This window comes from Protopterus annectens, chromosome 14.part0, assembly GCF_019279795.1.
Source record: "Protopterus annectens isolate FY-2018-M chromosome 14.part0, PAN1.0, whole genome shotgun sequence".
Classification (NCBI taxonomy): domain Eukaryota; kingdom Metazoa; phylum Chordata; order Ceratodontiformes; family Protopteridae; genus Protopterus; species Protopterus annectens.
In genome coordinates, this window is record NC_056748.1 from 127531089 (window position 1) to 127557507 (window position 26419).

A 26419-nucleotide genomic window follows, 5' to 3' on the forward strand; every position below is an offset into this window, starting at 1 on the left:
CAACACAGTTTCAAGTAGTAACATGTTACTGAAACTGTAAAATTCACTAACCATCTTCTGGAAGGAAAAGGAAAAAAAAAAAAAAGGACAGGATAAGTTCACTTTCTAAATTACAAAAAGCATCCTAGTGTCACACCACATCCTGCAAGACTTAGAGATGTGGCTTAAGCAAACCTCATTTTAAATAAAAAAAAAAAATAAGAAAAGAAAAATGATCTTTTAAAGGAAGATAACTACACCTATTCAGAATTAAGGGTCTATATTACCTTATCGAAAGCTGATGGGTGAACGCTCTTTAAATCGACCCCTAAATATCAAACGCACTAAATAGCAAAGACATGAAACAGCGATTTTTTTCCCCGGGAAAAAAAAGGAAATACAACATAAAGTGGGGGGCTTTGCCCCCACACCCCCTGATGTGGGGGGGGGGATGTGCCCACCATACGCCCTCTACTTAAATATACAAAGTCCAAGATCGCACCACAGTGGAGGAAATGACAAACGCCCGAAAATGGTGTTGCAATTTTTTTTCCCTGGGGGAAAAAAAAAATCACTGTTATGTGTTTAGTTTGTTAGATATTTACGGGTCGATCAAAGAGTGTTCGCTCTTATCAGCTTTCGATAAGGTAATACAGACCCAAAATTAACCTATTCAAGGGGGACAATGTCTTCAAGTGCACTGATATTAAAGTGCAGAAATCTCTGGGAATATTTTTTATTGGTAGCAAAACTTTTCTTAGTTAAGGAGTACATAGCTGAACTTCTCCGTAAGAAATGCATCTGGTTCAATGGTTAACTTTTCTAACTGGTTAAGGCCTTGTGCATGCTCTGAAGCGGCCATAGATGGGGGGGACACTACAATTTCCTGCAATGTGATCATTTTGAGTGGCACTACAACTTAGACCAGTTCCAGATTTACATTACATGGAATCTTTGTGAGGCAATGGGGTTACAAATAAATATGGGTGCTCACTCACAGATACAGGTCAATCTGAATGCAAGGTAAGCACTGCAACCTGGAATGGAGAAGCTGCTACTGCTACTCTGTAACCAGGTTTAACTACACAAACGTTACAGTTAAGAAAGGCCCCAAGCTCAGACATGTTGTTCAGGCTTATAAAATTCAGTAATGCTACCTTGGAGGGGTTCTGCTGGGAATGGGACCATACAATGCTTAACTGGAGTCCTGCTAATATACAGCTCTCCATTTGACTGGCGGGGATGTTTTGCTTTAATTCACATACCTTCGAATTACAGGAATGTTTGGTTGACATTAGTTTAGCTGTATTCTGATAACAGCAAGGGAATCACTTCTGTACCTAACCAAGCCACCAACAGTTCCTTTTTGATTGATTTAATGACAATGGAAAGCAAAAACACACATACATATCAATCTGCTACCGGCCATAGTCTTTTTCTTGACCCCTATGTCCTTAAAAAAGCCTTACAGCTTTGGCAGCCTTTCAAGGAAGGCCTCAAACAGCAACTTTTTCCTCTCCTAAAGTAAGCTACTTCCTTTCCTTTCAGGGATAATACTAACTAAATAGTCCTTGTAACTGACTAAAGTTTCCTTTAAACTTATCCCCAAACTAGTTTCAACACATATGTAAACGCTAGATGGACCAGCACGAACAGGTGCTGATTACCGAGAGCTTTTGTACCCACAAGTAGCATGACCTCAGGAAGGAAGGGTCACTTTCAACTGTGTGTGTGTGTGTGTGTGTGTGTGTGTGTGTGTGTGTGTGTGTGTGTGTGTGTGTGTGTGTGTACAACAGTTTGCAAAAGCAAGACTGCTGTAGATGTAAGGAAGATTTTACCACCTCCATTGCTGTGCAATCTCAGATATTTACATTTAGAAATGTAGGGGTGGGAAAGCTTGCACCCCTGAAACAACATTTCTGAACTATCCTGATTTTTTGAAGCATTGTGCTTGTTTGACTAATAGTGGCATCACTGAGCAGGGCGCTAATAAATTTCTGTTTACCCTCCCCCACTATAGAGTGATCTTCAATTTGATGCAGGAATCTGGGGTCGTTTGAAGAAAAAAAAACATTTGATCGGCATTTGTTGTTATTTATTAATCTAAATGAATTGCTACAATTTTTTTCATGGAAAAAAAAACATACATTCAACATCATTCAGTCTATAAAACCTAAAGCTTTTCCCAACACCACCTCTCTATCTCAACTGATTGTCTGTTAACACTTCACTTCTTGTTAATACACAAACTGCTTCGCAGTCATTTTAAAACTTAGCTGTACCTGAAATAACAGGCATGTCCGGTAAATGTGTTGGTGTACTGCCAGTATAACAACTGCTTTTCCTGGAGTAACATTTTGAAACTGTTAGGTAAATGTATTCCAGGTTACAGTTTAGGAATGTCTATTTATTTATTTACTTACTTATTGACATTTGATTACTAGGAAATTTCAACTGGGTAGAAACCCATTTTCAATGGAGGTTCTGGGAGAAAAACTCCAAATTATTACAAAAATTTTAAAAACTATTTTACAATATTCAAAAATAAAACAAAAAATATCTGCAGTTTAAATTATAACAAATTAAACATAATTTAACAACTTTAGTTAAAAATCTATTCAAGGTACATGACAATTACTTTATGGTATAGTTAGAGAGAAAGTCTGGAAAGAGAATTTGATAGCAGTAAGGAAATAAGTGAAGAGGGGAGAGTAAGGAGGTGTAATGAATGAAAAGGTACTTGTTCACATTTAGGCCCCTTTAAAATCATGACTTGTTAACACGTTTCCCCCTTGAAAGTTATTGTGTCATCAACCCATGCCTGCAGTCCTGACACAGACAATTGAAAGAAGAAGGCTGTCAGAAATTAAGGATGGGCTTAAAAGCCAAGGAATATGGGAAGCTACATATGCACATGTTGACAAGTACTAGATACAAAATATAAAACGGATGCTACAGTATCGGTCGTGGGTTCTAGAACAAAGATGAAGAAGATTGACGATGTAGTCATGGGTGTGGGAATGGAGGAGATGGAGATAAAAGAAAATCAGAATAGACAGGAAGCAATGGGTATTCGTAGCTAATTAACTGAAGTTTTGCAGCAGGAAATGCAGAAGAGACAGAAGGGAAAAAATGCTTGGTCAAACAGGGCACTACAAAACAAATGGCTGCAAGAAACAGAATGTCTCTGACACCTCGAGTACGAATTCAATTTTTAAAGAGAGCAGTGATGAGATCGGCCATTTCTAGGGAAATGTAGCACACCATCTTAAATTACAAAGTGGGATGCACTACGAGATAAGAGAGGTTTGCTGGAAAGTACAAGTAGTCGGCAGCAGGGGCTGGGGTGTTCCATTCGAATGGCAGTGAGGTGACAGGATGCATCAGTGACAGTACCCGAGACAGGTGTTTAGTCCTAGTTCATGCAAGGATGGTATATAAAGCCATTTGTGTATATGGTTAAAGGCGGCATGCAGTTGTAGAAAGAAATTGAATAGTTTGGAGACTCCCGGTAAAATAATAGTTCTCAGATGAAAAGTATTTCAGGCATGACCAATACACACTTGTTTTCTTTTGACTGGGTTAGAAAATGTGGGGGTTGCTTATAGAACAAGGACTGGGGAAACACTGGTTCACTTTCTAAACATAGTTTGGTTTTAACTGGCTAAGAGATGATATGCTGGTTTGTTTTTGGCATAAGCAGTTCACAGATGAAGTTTTGGAGCAGAATAGGGTATGTACTGATGCCAAGAACAGGTGGTTGTATAGCAGTATTATAGCTCAGGGAATGAAAATCTGAAAGGATTTAAATGGATACTTGATATGTTTGACCAGTGTCACACAGCCTCCCACAAAACATTCATGAAAAAGTACAGTTTTGTACCTACCATAAATGTAGATGTCCGAACAGGATAGCATCTGCAGTCCTTACAAATGGGTTGTCCTGTCGTCAGGCAGCCCAGCCTCGGCGGGATTCCAAAGCGTCCCGCCGGCCTGGGTCGTGCTCTCAAATGCCAATGTTTCCAAATTCAAGTCCCATGCTGTCAATGGTTCTTTTCAGGAGGTTTTACATTTGAATTCCTCTCAGGAACTGTCTAGAGGGTGGTGAGAGAGACAGGAGAATCGATGTCTTTAACCCTTTGGTAGGTAAGGTCTGTTGCTGTCATGCAATGTAGCTTTCTCATATGCAGTCTGCATGAGGAACCAGTATTGAAGTAAGCAAATGACCCTTTGTAAGTCTGTCAGCAGCTTGTGTTGTTGTCCTTTCTTTTCTTGGAACTAAGAATAGTCTGGAGTAACCTTTGCCCTTTTTTTTCTGTGGGTGGTACCCTTTCTACAGCTCTCATTTTGTCGAATTGAGTTATTTGTTTTAGCTGCCTTTTGATTTGGTGATCTATAATCTGCAAAATCCACTTGTCTCTTGTGATATGATGCCAGTTCTTTGAAAATAAGGCTAGTTTTTCCGCCCTGGTGCAATCTGTCTGTTCTGGTAGGCGGTGTCAGGAATCAAGTCACTGTAATTGTGTTGTAGGTAGGGTGGTGGAGACTCTGCCTGGATTTGTGCCTTTTGCCAGGCGTCCCATTGGCCTTAGCATCTAGTAGTTTTGTTTTTTATGATCCTGTAAGGCCTGTTCTTTCAGCCATGCATGCCTTCTTACTCTTCTTACTCACAGCTGGCTGATCTAGCTGAAGAACCCAGCATATCATAGCCACAAGAGTGGTTACTAACCTGCTACTAACCCGCTGTATGTTACCATCTATTTCTCTATTCTTCATATTCTACAGATCATCAGAAGACAGTTAACTGATCTACTGATCTAGCATAAACTGGGGTATTGGAATCCCTGGAATTGACAATTCAAAGCTGATAGAGTAGCAGAGCAGAGGTTTTACCTTTTTTTCCATCTCTCCTATTCTTAATGACCTGAGATCCTGGGGGTTTTAGGTTTGAGTTAGTGCCTGCCTTGGGTCCTAGGGAAATGGTCTCAGGGTCTGCATCTGCATAAGTGGTATAAGTGGTGATGAGTGTCCGAGTGTCCGAAAAACTAGGGGGCGGGTTTGGTAGGGGCTGGAGGTAAAAATCATTACAGCAAGCAGTGCAAAACATCATTAAAAGCATCATCTACTACAGGGTATACTGGTAAAAATAGGCTAGTCCTTGTAAAAGGAGTGGTTCTCTCATGGCATGTAAGGTTTCCCAAAAAAAAAAAATTCCTGTGGAGGCAGAAGGAATAGATTCCTTCCTCCGATCTCTCATCAATGTAGAAAGGAAAGGGGGGATGGTCTGTATGTCTGTCTCATCAAGAAGAATCAGCTGAGGCCACTGTCTCAGGTTCTGTTCTTCTGGTCTTTTTTTCTGTTTTTGAGAGAGCCTGTCTGGGTGAGATTGGGATCCTCTTATTAAAGAGATGAGATCCTCTGCCATGGTAAGCATTTGAGACATAGAGCTGGGCTGTGAGGAGGGGGAGGGGGGTGCAGTGCAGACTTAGCCAATTTGGCTGCTTTAGCCTCTGCCAAAGGCCTTTATAGACATGGTTGCAGGAGGCTAGCAGCACCACAGGCTGGAGTAAACATCAATGGAACAAATCCAGATAAATCTAGGAACCTAGGAACCCACATTGGTAGTTCAAACTTTCATTCAACAAGAAGAGAAGGCCTCAGGAGTAGAAGATTCGCTGAGGATTGACTGCTTTCGTTCGTTTTTCGGGGGCGAAGCGAAAGGTTTTCGCATGTTGGTTTTATCGATGTTCGGACGCGAGTTGGACCTTCTTCGCGCCGTGTCTTCTCTCTTCTGGAGGATCCAACGGTGTCATAGGAATGCACGCCATGCCAAAATCCAAAAAAAAAAAGGAAAAAAACAAAAACAGCAAGAACAACCCGGCGAAAGCGTTCGTCAGCGGAACAGGGTAAAAACTAAAACTAACTGAACACTCGAGGTCTGGACAAGGTAGCCAGTAAACAGTAAATTCTAAGAGTTCTTTGTCAAGGGAGTAATTTGTTTAGTTTCTGTTTTTCTTATTTGTTTTGAGTCCTTGCTTTGAAAGTTCTTTTTTTGGTCTAGACTAGTCCAGCGATGTCTTTCGTGTAGAAGACTGAGCACAACCGACCGGCACTTCAGCGGGCTGGCACCTGCTGAGCTGGAGTGCCGAAAACAGCAGCTTAATCTTAAACCGCAAAGACCAGCACCATGAACGACGGCTGAGCCAGCGGCGCCGGCCCACTTTGGCCGGAGGACAACAGGCGATCATGGAACGACCTGAACCTTGAACCCGGGACGACACCGCAGCCTTGGAAGGCACAGTGACCGGAAGGACTGCAGATGCATCCTTGAAGGACATCAGCAATGATGATGTGTGCAGGTTATAAGACATACTTTACAGAAGGCAGCTGTTGCGCAGTAATGCTGATAACAAAATACTATGTTTTTGTATGGTAATACATGTAAAGTCAGTAGAAAAGTATACTGTGAATGGCTCTTTTGAAAAGATGCGCGTTTTCAGTCTGTTCAGTAAAACTTAGGACAAAGGGGGCGTCTTTTCTGATGACATTTTAGTATAGCAATGGTGGTTGTGGAAGGTGGTGAATCTGGGGTTATGCATCATTTTTTGCAGTCCTGCTTTGGTATGATGGGATGAAGTCTGGATACCTATGATGAATGATCCTTGGATGATACACTGAAATCTAACTATCTTTTTTTATTTTGGTGCTCAATTCCTTTTTGTTTCTGTGTATTTCCTGGATATAATATTTCACTCTAATTGTATTACTTAGATTAGATTATTCTACTGTACAACAAATTTATTTACGTTAAATAAACAGGAGCTTTCCTCCTCGGCTCTCCACTGAAAATGGGTTTCTGACCCAGTTGGACCAACTCGGTTAACAAATATCAAATAAATAAATACATTTATAAATCCAGTCATCTTTAAGACCTGGTAAGCCAAGCACGGTTTTCAGAAGTCACCCTGAACTCTGCCAGCTGTTAATATCAGTGGAGTTTTGTGCTGTAAACAAAAATGTAATGTACCTCTCCTATTGCCCTGTACTCCTACCTGCTGGCGTCTGTGTGATGCTGTGTGAACATGTTACTGCTTAATCAGCAAAAGACTGCACATCTCTTCATTTAATTAAAAGTGCATCTGCCTTTCTCAAACTACAGGTCCTGCTCTCTACAGTCAGTGTACTTTGGTTTCTTCTGCTCCCATCCCATTCAATCTTTCACTTTTCCAACTTAAGCCTATTTTTGTCTGGCCTATAAATGACTGTTACTTTAAATACAATTTACTTTACCTTAAGCAAACAGCTAACAAGTCTTGTATGCTTTTTTTTCTATCTAACTTAGCAGAACAAAAGCAGCACGCACGGATACTACACTATTGTCACATGTAAGTATTTAAATGGATTTACCTTTTTCCATAGAAGTATACAGGCAGTACTGTTACTTACGTATTGCCTTGTTTGCAGTGTCACTCAGCTGTGCTGTACAGGTCAGGTACACATCATGGAAGCCATGTTCTGCGTTTCTGCATCAACAAGATTATTCTGGTTATATTTTGTGTCATTTTGGACTTCTGTTTTTTAAGCATCTGTGTGGTTGTATCCCAGAATCCTGTTGGATATGTGAGGAGTTATGCTATTAATTATGTACATTTCATACTAATTAGCTGTTCAGATTTTTGGTCAAATGTACCTACTTCTCAAGAGCCTTTGTCCAGATTTTCTATGCCTTCAAATTGGGAGGTATGAAGTATGCGGTGTGCTACAAGGCAGTCACGTTTTCTCAGGTTTTCATACCTGCCTACCTGCAAAGTGATTTCTTGGAATGTTAAAAGGATAAAGTGCCTAAATAAGACAGTCCGGTTCTTTAACTCAGTTACACACTCCAGGAAACACATACCCCTAAGCATCTGCTGCCAGTCCAAGAACATTAAAAGAGAAATCTGATGCCTTGATCTGCAATAATTATTCAAGTTTCATACTATTGGACTCAAATGAACAAAGTCTCATTCTGCAGCATGTACTGTTTAACTACAGGGGTAAGGAAGTATCCTTCTACCACCCCACTAAGATTGAGTAACATCAATTGTGAATATGTACCAACATTATTAAATTTTTTTTTTTTTTTGCTGATGAGCACTGTAAAGCTGGGACCAATTCATTCCCATTATGGATGAGAGTTGCCACCAGTACAGCTATTAAAAAAAAAAAAAAAACAACTGAAGAAGCAGCTGCTGGGCAAACATTTGAGTGTTCAGCGCAAAACAATGGTTTTTTTTTTTATACTGTATACAGTCTATCCTTCCACGCCTACTCAGAGAATATTGCCTTGAACTGGCCGGATGCTTGAAGGGCTAGAAATGGCTATTCAGTGCAAGGTAAAAGATGAGAGAGCAGACAATGAGTATCGACTCTTGCATCCTACACAGGATGGCATCTTGGGGCCCTTACTCTATAGAAAAATTAAACAGTGGGAATCTTGCCATCTTATTTTGGCTATTCTCAAACGAGGACCTTCCTCTTCCCTAAGGTTTTATTACAAACTGGAAGAAAATGTAGAAGAACTTGGGGACCTACTTCCAAACCATTTATAACATCAGTACATCCATCAATCCAGATTTAAATCAATGAATGTTCACATGGGGTTTGTCTTCCTCACTTGGAAAAGCACCAAGAGAACCTGATGATAGCCCTTCTCTGACTGCTTGTTGGCACAAATGTGCCGGAAGGCCCCTCTCTGAATGTTCATTAGAGGAACATGTAGAAAGCACTAGAGAGTGATAAGCCACCCTCTGAGTTTTACCAGCCATACGACTCTATGAGTCACTGTTAGCTCCCATCACTTATTTCTTGCATTCAAATCCTACCAGAGTCTGAATAAGCGGCTTAAACAAATTAAACAGATGGGCAAGGGAATGTGGGGGTGAGATAGTGATGCTGTCTTGGCCCCGCCTACAAGGCAGGAACAGTGGTTCTGGTGTGCTACTTGCTACCATAAAAGCAGAGGTTGCAAAACACCGGAACAGCCAGAAGTGGGGAAATGAGCTTGACGATCCCAAGTTGGTGATAGCAGCCTACTTTAACCGTATGGGCAGAAACATGACATGGGGCACAAGATGTCCTGTATGAGCTTGGCGATCCCAAGTTGGTGATAGCAGCCTACTTTAACCGTATGGGCAGAAACAGGACATGGGGCACAAGATGTCCTGTGATGATGTGGATACACACTTCAACTACCAGGGGCCTCATTAGAAATGCCTTCATTTTTTGAGATGCTGACACCAGCACAAACCGCCTTCACGTCTGCCTGAATGACAGCCTTTTCAGTAAGCACTTGCTTCCATGCTGGGGATACTCAGTACAGGAGAACAACTGTGCTCCCGACACTAAATTAATCAATGGTTGGCAGGCACCAAGACAAAAAAGCATACAGAAAAAAAAAAAAAAAACAGCTCCAAGTAGCTCCTAGACTGGTATCCACTCAAGTAATACTTGTATCCTATAGTCAGCAACAGCATTTTAAACAGTGCTAACACACTCTCAACATCTATCTACCACTGACTGGAATGGCCTTGAACTATCTTTGACTAAACTTGCAAATGTGGAGGTGAAAGACAAATGCAAATCATATGTGAATAAATGGTTAGGGTTCTCTTTCACCAGCATGCAGTATTACTGCAATTATTATTGAAAAGGGATAATTATTGATTAAAATAAACAAAAATTCACTATATATACCACGACAAAAACAGTATTAATTTTGCTGCTAAAATATCAGAGACAAATTAGATGCATCATACTGCGGTGATGGTGCTGCGGTAGCGTTGTCGCCTCATAGTAAGACGTTGTCCTGTTCAATTCTCAGCTAGAGTGTCTTCTGTGTGGAGACATGCGTGAATGGGCGTACCTTTGTTGAAGGTTGTGCGTCAGAGTTGGCAACTCGGCACGTAAAAATCTACTGCCAATCATTAGCGGGCCAGAGTTCCGCTGTGGCGACCCCTAACCGGGAAAAGCCGAAAGACACAACAACAACATAAGAAGTAGCTTATAGCCTTAATCCTCTGCAATAGCTGCCAGACCTGCAAGTAGTAAAACACTGCATTTTAATAAACCGTCATACTCAATCAATCCTGCAGGTTATGTCAGTTGTGACAGCTTCCCCCTCCCATATGCAATTAAAGCTTTTCCCTCGCTTCACAGCTGACCATCGGCTCTCCCCAATTTCTCTGCTTGTTCACTATATCTACCAGACCTGCTTTAGCCTCCCAAGGGCACTATCTGCCCACTTCCAAGATGAGAGGAGGCTGAGGATGCTGGTGCACCATCATACTGCTACCAAGGAATATGCCCTAAACTATTGCCCTGTGGCAGCTTTGTGAGCTCCGCTATGGCTGCCTTCAGGTGCACGCTTCTTCACATGCAGAACTTCCCGATCAAGCGGTGCACTTCTTGCAGCATAGAGCTCACCAGGCAGTTCATGCCGCCACTGCAGCAAGCCAGACTGTCCCCACACCCCAAATGGGTAAGACAATGTCAGCCACTCACTCCCACTCCCTCTGTCATGGTCCCTCCAGTGCTTTGGATCGCTCAGGGAATAATCAAAGTTTTACTCCCCTGTGCCTTGGAGACAGAACTCACAGGACTTCTATGTTACTATACTAAGACAGGAATGTATAATTAAGTTGCATCAGATTATTTCATGAATATGACTTGCAGTATGGCTTGAGCCACCTCTTTCCTTCCATGTAGCACTAACAATGCCACTGTCCAGGTTACCTGCCTACTTGCTATAGAATGCATGGACTACACAGGACAGAAGCTATGGCAACAATGAACAAAGGTGTCAATCATTCCACATCAGACAAGTTTTACTAGTGTTCGCAGACATAACTGACAACTTACAAGAAAAACTGCAAACAACTGAGAATAAAATCTGCTTCTTTACCCACAATCCTTCAATAAGAGGGATAAACTGCAAAATAATGTACCAAAGTAATGTCTAACGGTACAGTTTAAAAGCTTCCTTTCACCATTTATTAAAGATGATTAACAGTTGCACCTTAGTTTAAAACTATAAAATGAATTAGGAAACTAGCTCCTTTCACTGAATCCTATGTGGCAGCATAACAATTCTCTAGTTTTCTGCCAGCAGGCAAATTCCTATACTAGGAATAAATAGCTATATATCAGATACAGTCAAGATAAGAGTCTTTTCTTTAATATTAAGCACTAAAAATGAAAGAGGACATTGACTAATGAAATATAGAGTTCTATTATTCAAATGAACATTTTCTCAAAAAATACTCTACAAACAATATGATTTTAAGAATACCTATAAAATATTTAAAGTCAATTAATCAATTACTCTTCCTACTCATCTGAAATGGTAAAACACCAAGGCTAGACCTTAGTAAGTTAATATATTGAAAGCATTTCAGAGGCCTTACATTTTGGGATTTATGCCTGTACTATAACATCTCTCACTTTAACAAATTCCTATTTGTTTCAGGATATCGTAACATTCTGCAAAATAAACTGGCCTTTAAGGCTAAGATTTTACAACAAAACTTGTTTTAAAATTTAACTCTAGTTTTACCAATTTATAGAACACTCATTTACTTTAAAAAGCTTCATTCAGTTTTTTGATTAGTAATGTTAAGAATTTATTTAAAAAAATTACAGATAACAAAATTTAAATTTTATCTTCTTTTTGGTAGACCCAGTATCACTGTCATCATTATCATAGCTTACTTTCTGAATAAAATAAACAAGTTTTCAAAAGGAAGAAATTAGGATCTAAAAATAGGATTTCTCCCTTTCCTAAACTTGGTAAGGAGCCAGTTCCAGAGAATGAAAATTCTCTGAGAAATGTGTCTCTCTCCAACATGTCCTACTTATGTTGCAAGCAAAATTTAGGTATTTTAATCTAGTAGTTCTGATGCTGTTTGTTTTGCAGAGGTGCAAAAGATTCATCAAAACAGGGCCCAGGGATGCCTTGTATGCCAGGCAAAGATCACCTCTCAGAAGTCTGTATGATACTGAGTAGAGACAGGGCTTTGAGGCGACCAGAGTAGGACATTGTGTTTACTCTGTGTATTCTTTTTGCAAGGAACCTTTGTGGACATTTCAGTTGCCTCATGTGTTTGGTCAGGTACACACCCAAAGGGGGCACTGTGCTCTACAATAGGCCTGATGAGGGCCGAGTATAGCAGTATGACGATCTCTCTGGACCTAGAAGCCATGCCCTTACTTATAAGATGAGCAACATGGAAAGATTTTCTTACTATCTACATGAGTTCCCAGATCCCCCGACTAGTGAAATCAACTTTTAAGAGTGTTTTATTAATGGTGTAGTTACCCAGAGTGGCAGACTTCCCAATTATGTTTTAAGCCATGGCCTTGGCACCAAGCAATTGTCTATATTAGACCTTTCTGAAGGGTGTTCACAATGTATACAAATATGTACTTTGCTTATATTATTGTAACCTTTATTAGTGTTTCACCTATTTTGATTTTTTTCTTTGGAACTTTTCTCCCCGGGCATCTACTGAAAATGGACATGTATCCAGTTAGACTAGCCAGGTCAACAAATGTAAAATAAATAAAATTAAAAAAAGTGTTCTCAACTTAGGGGGGATTCAATGTCTGCTCACAGTTTGCAATCATCTGCAAACTTGGTTAGCCAGAGGTCTTTGACAATGGCTTTAACACACAAGAATTAGATGCCAAAGAGGAGTGGGCCTAGGACAGAGCTCTGGAGGATTCCACTGGTGACCGGCCTTGCAAAGTCTAATCAGCTAGGAATCATCAGTGAGCCAGCTAGCTATCCAGCGTGTTATAAAGGAGTTTATACCTATTTGGTAAGTTTCATGACAATACCCAAATGGGGTATTGTATCAAACGCCTTAACCAGATCTAGGTAAGCAGTGTGCACAATTTTCCACTCATCCATTGCCTTATAGAGACCTTTTCAAAGAAGTTCATCAGATTCAGTAAGCATGACCTTTCTTTGACAAAGCCAAACTGGGATGGATTCAGTGTCTGGTGGTCTATGTCCTTGTTGATAATTTCCATGATAATTCTTTCCATAGCTTTGCAAATAAGGCTAGTCAGACTAATGGGTCTGTAGTTTACAGAATCTGCTAAAGGTCCTCCCTTACAAAGGGTGATGACAGTTGCAGTCCTCCATTCACGTGGCACAAGTCCCACTTAAAAGACCAAAGACTATAATTAAATAATGACATCAGGGGTCCTGATAGGTCATATTTTAGACTAATCAGGATTCATCCTGGGATGTTACTGGGCTCCATTCAGGCCATGTTCTTGGCTTTAGTGATTGCAGCCACTACATGTTCCCTAGTTGCAGTTTGAAGAGTTATGTTTGAGGGTATTATTGGGGGGATGGTTGGGGATGAGAGAGGGATAAAGTTGGAACTGAATTTGTCTGCTAACAGGTTCGCTACATATTGCAGGCTCAGTGAACGTGGCACCATTAACCACCAGTTTAGCACACTGATCTGTGCTGCCCTTGAGACTTTGGACATAGCTGTAGAAGACCTTATAGTTATCTTTCACCTGTGAGGATATCTTAACCCCAAAGTTGGTTTTGCTTGACCTAATTAGCCCTCTTAGTTGCCTATTTACTTTCCCATAAAGATAAAGACACTCTCATCAATTACCATTTCTGAATTTTTTCCATAATTCTTTTCCCTTTTATTGTACATCCTGTTTTTCAGGATGCCACCAGGGCAGCTTGCTTCTGGGGTTAATTCTGATCTTACTTCTGGAAGGTACAGCAGGCTCTATACAGCCACTGACATGGTTTTACACAGTTTCTAAGAGCAATTCAGCATAGGCTGGTGTGCTCTTGGGGTTTGGAGGGGCACTGAATTTTGAAAAACATTGGTTAACAACAGGTAATTTACCTTGGATCGTTCCTACCTGTTACTGATTTTAATGGGATTACTGAGTTGATTTTGATGGGGAAGGCTTTATGGTCAGACTTTACCAGGGAGGATGAGACATTGGGAGGTGCATCATTTTCCCATATTTGTGAGCATGAGGTCCAGTATGTTGGGGCCTCTAGTTGGCGTATTTACTACCTGGTCAAGGTTGTTTGTGTTTACCAAATCCAGGATTCTCTACATCTGTAGATTTGAGGCCATGTAACAGTCCCAATCAATAGATGGGTAATTAAAGTCAGATGTCTATATTCTTGAATGCAAGGAGGGCTTGGAAAGAGTGTAGTTTTTATTCAAGCTCCTAGCATTAAGCAGCAACACCCTGAGGTTCCATTGAGTTGATTTTGCTATGTCATTAGGTTTGTCAATTTGCCACTGCCTAGCAAGGCACTATGGGGCAGACAAAGCCTTAGCCAGTATTCAAAAGTCCAGAGGGGACAGGTGCGAACCATTCTTGGCAAAGCAACATGGTCTGCTGACCATGTCCTTCCAAGCTGGCAAATACTGGATTCCTTAGAATGATTCCAACAACTGAGCATCTTTCTGGTGTCAATCATTTTTGCTCACATTATGACATCATCTTCAGTGATGTTAATTTTGTGCTCAGTGCCAGGCTCATACCAGCCCGAGAAAGTCTTAAAGCTCCAACATGTCTCTCCATATTGTCTAAGGAGGTACATCTCAGGTCATTTACACCTGCATGGACTATGATGGAATCATACTGGTACTTAAATGGCATAATGACTTGAGTGCATTTGTGATTCGGAAGATCCTGACTCCAGATAAGCAACTAACAGTCGTCTTCTCCTTGTTGCACCCGATTAAAGGGGCATCCCTAGAACTCACAATGGAGTCCCCGATGACAAGAGTGCTGGGAAGAGTGTTTGCTTCTCTTAGGGCCATAGTGTTTGATGCTCCACTGAGAGAGTCAGTATGTGTGGTCTTAAGCGTTCTTTTTAGTTAGCCTTTGTGTAATTTTGTGCGTTACATTAGGTGGGTGTTTTGTGTGCTGTTTCAATAACATGATGTGGACTTGTATGCAACTTCTATTTTTTTGTTACAGTAAATCACTAGAATAATACAGCAGACATTTCCAATAAATCTTAAAATCCCTTCACAAAACAAACATCCTTGTCCTCGTGGAAATTCTCCTACAGATTTAAGCAGCTCATAAACAAGTACCCAGAGTTACTGGGCAATTTATTTTATTTTATTTTACATTTGTTAACCGGGATAGTCCAACTGGATACTTCTCCATTTTCAGCAGAGGCCCGGGGAGAAAAGCTCCAAATCACAGATACAAGCAATAACAGTAATAAGCATAACAGATTATAAGAAGAACAGCAATTACAGAGGTGATACATTTTTAAGACAGAGTAGGAATTACATTCACACAGGAGAAAAAACATAAGAATTGAACTGTTTTTCATTAATTATGGCACTAGGGTAAAACAGTAGATACTTAAAGCAGCCCTATGGAATATACATTTTGCAATATAGCATTTTTCTAAATAGTTAAATTGTATGTAGTATTCTACATATATTGGCACAAATAGGCATTAGTTAAGAGAGTATAATTATCAGGGTGTCTATGGAGATTAATCTGGGTTAGTGCAGGGGCAGAGCCAGTGGTTTTTAAAATATTGTTTAAGGTCTTAAGAGATTGAGAGAGAGTTCAAGCATAAGGTTGGTGGGGAGTAAGTTCCAGGTTTTGCTAACGAAGTTGGTAAATAGTGAGTGTTCAGCCCAATTACTAGCTCTTTGAGTCTGGACCATTCGTTTGTTAGCTGAGCGGAGTGGCCTGAGGTGACAGTACGGTTTTATAATGTTTCTAAGAGCAGGTGTTTTTTCTGGGTGTGTGAGAATTTTGTGCGCAACTATGAGCTGGTTGAACCTAAGTAGGTTAGGGAACTCTAACCACCCTAGGAGCTCAAGGTTTTGGCAATGATGGGTCCTGTATGAAGAGTTGGTAGCAAATCTAGCTACATGGTTATAACTACAGGTGAGTTTATTCATTTCAGTATTATTCAAGTTGGAGAGTATAGGGGAAGCATATAGCAGGCTAGAGAGTAGATGAGTGCGGGGTATAGTAGTATGGGCTAGTGGGGTTAGAAAAGGTTTATTTCTGTATAGTGAGCCGAGATTTTGGTTAACAGCTTTGATGGTTTTATTTACATGCAAGTCAAATTTGAGACTGTTGTCAACTATAACCCCCTCATAGTTCAGTGCGGCCATCTGGGAGAATAGAGGTGCCATTGTTGGATGATATGGAACTCTAACCCCTAATAGCTTAGTGCTGATGTCTGCGAGAATAGAGGTGCCATTGTTGGATGCTATGGAGAAAGAAAGAGAAGTAGATAGACTGGTAGGGTGAAAAGTAGTAATTTAGTTTTGTTAGGGTTTAAGAGCAAGCATTTATTAGCTAACCAGGTTTCAACTGTATTAAATGTAGTTTGGGTTAGGCTTTGAAGGTCTGATGGGGAGGAGGCAGAACAGATAAGAGTGGAGTCATCTGCGTACTGGATGCAGGTGGCTTCTCGGATGGCTGCATGAAGGTTATTGATGAAAATGGAAAAAAGCAGGGGACCTAAGATGGAGCCCTGAGGGACTCCAAGGGTGAGAGGTAGGAGTGCGGACAGTTTGTCCTGCCATAGAACTGCTTTCCACTCAGACAGGATGTAAACCATTGAATAGCATGTTTGAACAGGGATATGCCTTCTAGAGAGTGGATTAGTAACTGATGGTTGACCATATCAAAAGCCTTTGGCAGGTCAAGAAAGAGGGCTGAGGAGAGCAAATTAGAATTCCGGTTTAGGTTAATAGTGTTGGTAAAGGAAAGGAGGGCAGTTGTGGTACTATGATGCAGCCTGAAACCATGCTGAGAATTGGCCAGTATGTTGTTCATTGTAAGATAGTGAATGAGTTGCTTATGTATGTATTTCTCCATTATTTTGGCTAGGGGTGAGAGAATAGCTATAGGTCTATAGTTGGATAGCTCAGTAGAGGAGAGGAATAACATGGGCTGTTTTCCATATTGAGGGAATGGAACGTTCTGATAGGGTCCTATTGATCAGTACTGAGATGGGATAAGCAACTACGTCTGCAGCTATATGAAGTTACTCAGCAGGGAGATTGTCTGCAGATGGGGTTGTGGGTTTTAGCCTTTTGAGTAGTGAGTGGATAAGAGTGGTAGGGAAAGGTTGAAAGTGAAAGAGAGGATATGAGGTGTCAGTGATTAAGGATGAGAGGGGGTTATCAGGAGTGAGTTGGCTAGCTAGGGTCTGGACAGTTTTGGTGAAAAAATTATTAAAGGCATTAGTAATGTCCTCAGGTGGCTTTTGACAGGAGTTAGAGGGAACAGGAGTGTAGATTGTCCAGGGTGGAGTAGTCGATTTATACCAGCCCAGAATTTTTGTGGTTTATTTTGGTGTTTATGCTGAAGATTTAGGTAGTAATTTTTTTTTTTTTATCTATCAGAATGGATTTTTTGGCATCATTTCTGAGTTGGCAAAACTTAAATTGATCTTGACGGATTTAGATGTGCGCCAGTTATCCCATGCTTTATTTCTCAGTTTGATTTTAGACTTGATTTCTTTAGAAAGCCATGGTGCGGTATTCTTTTTAGTTCGAATAAAACGCTCAGGAGCATGGGAGTTAAGAATACTCAAGAATTTGGTGTTAAAGTATGTTACAGCATCTTCCAGTGGTAGTTGTTTAAGGAGTGACCAATTAAGCAACTCGAGTTCGTTTTGGAAATTAATAGGGTTGAAATTCTTGTTGTTCCTGATAATTTTATGTGTGGTGAGGCAGAGGTTATCAACTTTATCCTTGATAATGTATGTTAGACAGTGATCGCTGAGATCATATGGGAGTGTCCCAAATTTATATATATGGGGGTGATGACTGACAAGTATCCAGTCTAAGATACTGGCTCTATTAGTGGTCTTGCTAGTCCTGGTAGTGGAAGAAATTAATTGTGAGAAACTAAACAGATTAATATGACTAACTGGAGTTTCAGATGTACATGTGTACCAGTCAATATTAAAGTCACCTAGAACTATGGTTTCTTGGGGGTAGGTGACGGATAGCCAGTGAAGAATACTTTCCAATGTGTTTATATTATTACCTGGGGGAATGTAGACACAGGCAATGTAGATGGATTTATTATTATTAATTTGGAGTTTGGTCACGAGGATTTCAGCATTATTAAAAAGTGGCAGTTGTGTGGAATCTCCAATTACACAGTGTATTTCTATAAAGTATTGCTATTTCACCCCCCTTCTTGGCAATGAGGTCAGCTCGGTGTATATTATACCCAGGAGGTAGAACTTCATTGTCTGTTATAGTAGGTTTCAGCCAGGTTTCTGTAAGACACATAATATCAGGGGAGTGAACAAACAAAAACACAAAGTGAACTTAACCAAAGAAGCTAAACACGAATGTCAGTCCCTCAACTCTACATGCAGTATCTAGGGGCAAAACCGGTTTATATCCAGTGAAACTATTCATCACTGGACCATGTAACGGCTAATCTTTTGCAATATATCCACGGAATGCACATATTTAATTAGTACGTTTACTACTGTAATACATTTACAGCACACGAGTACTTTAACGCCATGAGCTAACTAGTCAGCTGTACTTCGTTTTCAAAATGCTAAACCTGGGTGACACTGGCGTTCTTCACATCGCCCTAAAGGAATTTATCACTTGACTCTTCAAATCCATGAATCAGTATGCTAACAATTTGCAAATCCCTTTTCATGCACTCCGCTGCTCTCGAGGTTCTTGGTGGTGACATTCCCTTCCTAATGAAATGAAGTCAAGAGGTCAAAAAATTAAAAAGGAAGGCACAATTGTAGTTGGTTTCAAGGAATTATGCAAGGTGTTTCTCAATAAAGAGACCAATTTTACTTGTTTAGTTTCAGCTACTATTTTATTTTATTTTTCTTATATTTTGGTGACCAGAACAGAGCAGGGATCATAGCATAAAATGCTTCAAGTAAATGCTGAATAGGTAAACAACCTACACATGCAGCCTCAATGCAATGCACAGCATGACTCACCTATATCCTGTGCTAAACTAATCCGCACATTGCAATGTGTAGAATTTATGATTTCAAGCCACTTGTCTGAATTCATCTGTACTTAAGCAATACAAGCTATATCACAATAGTTTTCTAATCTACATGCATTGTATGATTTTCCTCTACACATGTATTTCACTCCTTAGGTGATGGGCTTGACTGAAGAAAGACCTTTGTGGTCCACTTCACATACCTGTAAAATAAATGCACAAATAAAAAATGACATATCACAAATGTGTAATAGCTCAGTTATGCTACTTTATATGACAATTTGCAGCAATGTGTTCACTTAAGCCCTCCCATCACTACAAAGAAGTGTTTTTGTTTGTTTTTAAATGACTTGTTTTCCTGTACTGGGTGTTTATTTCAGTCGCTGTTCAGAAACAGCCCAACAACAAAGCCTACAGTAAGCCAGCATGTTTTGTGTGACACTGGATGAAAGTAGATTACTTAAACAAAGAAAAAAAAAGAATGTTATGGGAAGGAGAGAATAAGAAAAATTCCATGAAGACAGTGATCAGAGGTTAGGTCTGCATCTAAGACCACTGCTGCCTAGCATGACATGGAGGGGTCAAAGGATGCATTAGCCCCATCTTTACAAACTGCTCCAAAAAGTTACCTCAGCAGATGTTATGCTCATACTGTATCAATAATGTACCCAATAGAATACATTATGACAGAGATGTCTAAAGGTCCTGGAGTATTTTTTATGAGGAAGTGTTAAACGGATCTGGTCTCCTGTCCTACATTCCCATATAGATGGGACATGCAAAGGCCTGTATTTGCAATGGTCCTTTCATATCCCCATAATATCTTAGGGGTTTCTCCCATTACTCACATAAACGTTTTTCCCCACTTACTGATTCCTATATTCATGGAGTAAAATAAAACACAAAGGGTATATATATCTGGTACAAAGGGCTGTGCCCCTTTACAAACACACACTGTGCATCTGTGTGCATGCAGTGGATCATTCACACTCAGATGTTATCATAACATGACCATTTCCAAAAGCTATATTGCTAGTTAATTTTGAAGATGTAGATTTAGGGGATGTAACTTTTCAGATGTTTTCAAATTCTGAAAAATGGCTGCAGTGCTTATACCACTATTCAGGCTATGGTACTGGAAACAAGGGCCATACATTATTAAGGCAACCTCTCAATACAGAAAACAGTTAGCAGGAGGCCCAACTGCTTTGTAATACTGGAATTTAACAGAGCACTTAATTCACTGTACTTTTCCAAGCTTAACCTGCAAATATTAAATCCACTTTAAGCATTCTGCAATAAAATCAAAGGAACCCACTTATTTTAATTTATTTAAAATTTATATAAAATTTGTTTACTATGGCCCCCTCAACATGCTTTAACAGAGGAAAAAATGTCTTACTCAAGATTATTTTAAATCAATCTTTTCTCCATGAGGCTAATACGAACATCAACATTCAAACTGGAGGCCCTCTTCATCCCCTCCATCACCAAACCCAGTTCTCCCCCTAGATAAGGAGTCACTCATGTGTGGCACCAATCGACTGCAGAACAGCAAACATCTGCCCCCAGTCTAGAGAACTAAACAGGTCAGCTCAGAAGTGCCATTATCCCCAGGAAACATGGATTTTTTTTTCTTAGCCTACCTCCTGCTGCCATACAGCAGCTTAGACATGTGGGACTTCCAAAATACCGGCCACTGATGTGTGGACAATTTTGTGGATTTGGTAATCCCACCTACAGTGCATAATCGCATTGCTAGGTGGGTGCTTTTCCCCTAGACCTTACTATGCAAAGTGCAGAGAATTAGGATTGGGATCCCCATTTGAATGGGTGGGGTTGCACCGGTGACTTAATCCCACTCCCCTGAGCCAGCTCTTCAAGAAACTGGGCCACTAATAGATCCAGCGGTATCTGGGTCAAAGTCAGAGCTTAATCTTAACTCATCTATGTCAAAGGCTGGACAGATGTTTTGCTTAAAAAGGCCTACAAACATCAGTATCTGAGCAAACTTATATACACACATACACTTATATTTATATATATAATACATATGGGTCTACTTCATTTGACTTAAAAAACTGGGATTTGTCCCCCTCCCCAATGTCGTGCATCCCTGGAGTTGGGATATATAGTTGGGGGGGGTAGGGAAGCGAAGCCCCCACCTAGTTTCCTTTAAAAGAAGAAAATAACACAAAAGTACAGGTTTTAAATGAAAATAGGTGGGGGGTTTTCCCCCCAAACCCCCACTGTGGGGGGGCTGTGCCACCCACACCACCCCTAACTATATATACCAACTCCAGGGTCGCATGACATTGGGGAGGGAGACAAATCCCTGTTACTTGCCTTGAATACTGGTTTTTAATCAAATGAAATTCTATCAAATGGGTTTAGGTCAAATGGTCTTTCGATCAAATGAAGTAGACCCATAAATATATATATATATATATATATATATATATATATATATATATATATATATATATATATATATATATATATATACACACATACATACATACATACACACACATATACGCACACACTACAAATATCTTAACTCTTTTCACCTAAATTGCAATGCAATATGATAACCTATGAGAATTTGAAAGTGACTGCAGTATAGTTATCTGCTTAATCCATTTCAGAGTCATAGGGAAGTCAGAGCCGATCTTGATACTTATTGGATACATGGGTGCAAGGTAGAGAAACTAATGCTGTACAAGACATCAGTCTACTGCAGAATATGCAAACACACATTTAAACCTACAACAGTAATTTTGACGAATTGCAAATTCATAACAGGATGTCTTATGAATGCGTGACGAAAATGAATCACCCACATGAAAATGGAGTAAGGGCATGCAAACTCCGCACAAAAGGGACCTCTGTCAAGAGGCGAAGAACCAAAGTTCTAAAGCAGCAATATTAACGTTTTTGTTTTAGATAACATTTACTTATTCACCCTGTCATTTTAGTCACAGGCTCATTAAACTCGTGAAATGGAAAAGCAAATACGGTTATAAACTATAAAATATGCAAAGTATCTACGTACGATCACAAGAACTAACAATCTCTAGATTCAAATGCATTTAGTCTACTTTTCTGAAAAATATTACTATCATAACTCAACTGTCCTCGAGTTTGCCTCACATTTTTGGACTTTTCCTTACAAAATTTGTGGTTTTCTGGCAAATCGTCCAGCACTGCAGTCACTGAATAATGACAGGCATTCGAGTTTCAGGAATCACAGGCTCTTCAGCAAATGAAATGAATGATTAGCAAATCCTCTTACTCGTCTACCGACAATATAAGACCAACGTTTAAAAGCTGCCCTCCCCTCTTTATTGTTTGACTGTGCCCCCGATTCTTAAACTAAATGGATGACTATTCTCAGAAACGCAAGTCCTCTTTCGCAATTTTGGTACCGTCTATGAGCATGCATGACAGACAGCATCATCCAAACGTTGCAGCAGGCACCTCTATTGCTCCTTTTCTGACCTGCTACACAGGGGGCACGTGTAGTGCAGATGATGAGAAAACCAGGGCAGGTGGCAGGACGACCTCCACCAACCTGCAGCCCTCACAGCACTTCTACTTCACAATCAGAACCTCACATTGCTCACCGATGACAGCATGACTAAAAATTAAACCCGGCCCATCTTCTGCTGCTTCCTGCAGTCTGCTAATCCACACCTCCTGCCCACCCCCCATAACAGTGAATGCCCATTGTCTCCCTTACCTTGAGAACCAGAGCCGTAGCTTCCACCATCGCTGGTTGTGCCGCTCGGGGACGTTCGGTTTGTCCTTCAAGCTGGCGCGAGATCCCCTGACTCTTATCCAGGCCAGCAGTTGGCTTCCCTGGTGAGTACGCCGAACCAGCTGCAACTGCCGCAAAAGGATCTCTTTCTGGTCCGCGTCACTGACGCCTGTTCTACAGCAAGAGCCCCCCTCCTATTATTGTGCGATAAGTCAATCCGCCGCTAGAGGGCGAAAGCAAAATCCTTCGTCTGTCATTCATAACCTAGGACGGACTCTTTCATCAGCCTTGTAAGGAACCATTCTTCGTGTTCCAAAGCAGTTGGCTGCTGTGTGTTGTGACCGATGGGGCCCTCTTGCTGTATAAAAGATGTTAGGGGTACCACCGGTTTTTCTTTGCACGGTTGTGTTCTGGCAAATAAACTTAAAATGGCAAATGTCCTGATATTTTTAGGATAAAAATATTTTGTAAGTTTTCTTTAGTAGTTGCATAAAACAGTTATTTTTCTATCTGAAACACATACATATTTTAAGAAATGGAATAAGTAACTGAAAGGGTACAATAATAAGCTTTTATTTTGGCAAAAAAGTGAATTTCCGTCCTTTGTACTGGCATTGGGTCTGTTTTGTCCTGCAAAATCTAACGTTTCTACAAAAAACGTCCCACTTTGGGCTTTTGAAAATGTGGGAACCCTATAAGACGCTGCACTTCTTACAGTTAATTGGGTGCGTACACTTTATTTATTTGATATTTCTGTCATGTTTAGCTCAGACTCGACATCATGCAGAGGAGAACAGCTAACCATACCTCTAACTGTCCAAATCTTTACGCCATATTTTTGATAAGTTCCTGATAAAATTTGTGTTTTTCTGGCAAGTAGCTGAGGATTGAAATAACTAAATAATGACATACATTTGAGTTTCTGACTTCATATCATTCAGAAGATATATGCTAACACAAATCATGTTATTCTAACAACTTTCTAAGTTTATAAGAGCAATATCTATCCATAATCTAATCTGTCCCTATTTGGGGGCCTTTGTCCTCCCATTATTTTAGGCTTTGTCCAGATTTCTTGAGCTAAGAGGTTGAGAGTTAAGCAGATAAAGCTAACTTCACTGTGGCTTGGCTCCTCACAATAAAAAGGACCACTACATTTTACATAAATCAAAATGCTGAATTTGAGGGCTTACAGTAGTAAATGCAGTTGTTGAGGTTGAGTTATAGTGTTGTTACTGTGCTTATCAAGTAACCAGAATGCAATGGGAAAATGAACAAATTTGCAGCAGTATAACAATAAATGAAAGGAGAAAGTGCCAATATCGCTGAGTGATTATATTTAAAATGCCAAATATACACAAATCCATAATTCTAAATTTGACCAGATTTTTATCCCAGGGAATACGTACACACAAAATTTAGACTTAGTAGGGTTGTCACTTTTTCAGATGCCCAGAGTGGGATAATTCTTTTACAGACTTGTAAGATTTTTACTCAGAACCTACTTCCAAACAGTACAAAGGCACACACTTCACTTTTATGCCGAGATAAAAGTTTTTTTTCTTTTTAGAATATGAACTGTTTCTATTATTCTATGATGCAAAAAGAGAAAAGTTAGAAAACAGTTCTTCTTCTTTCGACTTTTCCCAGTTAGGGGTCGCCACAGCGGATCATCTGTCCGCTCATGATTGGCAGTGGAGTTTTATGTTGTCGAGTTGCCAGCCTTCCACAGAAGGCACACACTCACACCTAGGGCCAATTTGGAGTGTCCAATCCACCTACTGCATGTCTTTGAGAGGAAACCGGAGCACTTGGAGGAAACCCACGCGACCACAGGGAGGACATGCAGACTTCGCACAGAAGGCACCCCAGCTGAGAATCAAACTGGAGAACCTCTTGCTGTGAGGTGGCAACGCTAACCACTGCACCACCGTGGCCGCTAAATCTTAGGACATTTGCCATTTTTCGTGACCACCCCACCCTACCACCTGGCCCTCACACACAGAGCTTGGTTCATAGGTGATTACTAGGCTAACTACACAAGAGCCTTTACAAGCCTAACAAATAATACCCAGGATATTATAATATTATATCTTAATGTTAATTCCGCATATCGGATGGGGTAGTATCAAGATAGTGTGTCTTTGGGTGTTGGATCTGTGAGTCAGTTAAAAGACGGCCTGTATCCATAAGAGAAGTGTGCAGTATCCCAGTAGTGATTCCAATCCATTTATCCAAATTCTTTTTGAAGAGAGTGAGGAGCGGGCTTTGTTTTATGATGGGAAGTTTATTCCATGGACGAGGTAGCCTTTGGGATATGAATCTGTCTCTCCAGCAAGTTCTGTTAGAGTCACAAATAAGGTCTGGGTCCATGGAATGCATAATCCTTGTATAATTTTTGTTGCAAATATGTAATATTTTCATCAGGGCTGGATCAGAGAATGCCTTGTAGGTCAGGCATACATCCCCCTCAATAAATGATATGAAATGGAGTAAAGGGATAGGGCCTTTAGTCTGCCTGCATAAGACATGTCCTACACTTTGTATTTTTTTACTGAGAAACCTCTGGGGCGGCTCCAATTGGTGTAAGTGCCTGATTAGGTACATGCAGAAGGGAACATTGTGCTAAATTATGGACCTGATGATGGCTGAGTGCAATGGTACTGTGACTTTCTTTGATCTTGATGCCATGCTTTTACTTATAAGTTGAGCCACACACAAGGATTTCCTCACTATTGTAGCTACCTGGTGGTCAAAGTTTAGGTTACTGTCTATCTGTGTTCCTAGGTCCCTCACCACTGGGTTTACCCTTAGAGGTGTGCTATCGATATTATAATTTGCAGGGATATCTGATTTATAGAAGGGTATGATTACACATCTTTTAGCATTTAGTATCAGACCATGGTTTTGGCACCAGTCATATGTCTTTTTAGGCCTGTTTGTAGGAAGTCGACATAGGTTCATAGGTGTATACTAGGCTATCTGCCCTAGGGCATTTATAAGCCTAGCCGAAAATGTGTTTAGCTCTCTCCACCCTTATAATTTAACTTCTGGAGCCTCTGTCCAGTAACGCCACTGGAGTGATCCCAGGTGCAAACTTACGGTTTCCCATCCACTCATCAAGACTTTTCTTGAAGAGGGCCAGCGAGGGACTTTGTCTTACATGAATTGGGATTCTATTCCAGAGTGTGGGAAGCCTTTGGGATATGAATCTATCCCTCCAGCATATCCTATTTATTGCTGTGCTGAGTTGTAAGTCCGAGGAGCGTGTGGCTCTAATGGATTTTTTTTTTTAAGGTGGAGCATGTCCATTAATTCTGGGTTGGACATGACCTTGTAAGTCAGGCAGAGGTCGCCTCTGAGCAGGCAGTAAGCAACTGAGTAGAGCTGGAGTTTCTTTAGCCTAGTTGCATAGGGCAACTGTTTGAGGCCCATGATCCTTTTGGTAAGGAACTTTTGGGGTCTCTCCAGCTGCTGCAGGTGCTGGGTAAGGTACATCCCAAATGGGGCATTGTACTCAATTATGGGTCTGATGAGTGATGAGTATAGGGGCACAATGACCTCTCTAGATCTAGACGAGAACCCTTTAGTTATAAGATGGGCAATATAGAAGGATTTTCTGACTATTTTGGCAATATGATTGTC

At 40.5% G+C, this 26419-nt stretch overlaps 1 protein-coding gene across 2 annotated transcripts in view; it reads right to left on the reverse strand.

Annotated features, from left to right (window-relative positions):
- The window catches only part of GPAM (glycerol-3-phosphate acyltransferase, mitochondrial), a 921522-nt gene extending 898598 nt beyond the window's left edge, over positions 1 to 22924 (reverse strand). The window contains exon 1 of one of the 2 annotated variants that reach the window (XM_044055836.1): positions 22757 to 22924. The gene's annotated coding sequence lies outside the window, so the exon portion shown is untranslated. Of the gene's footprint in view, positions 1 to 7425; positions 7480 to 22756 lie in introns of those variants that run through there. The other variant, XM_044055838.1, reaches the window with a different exon arrangement.
- Positions 22925 to 26419: the final 3495 nt, after the last annotated feature.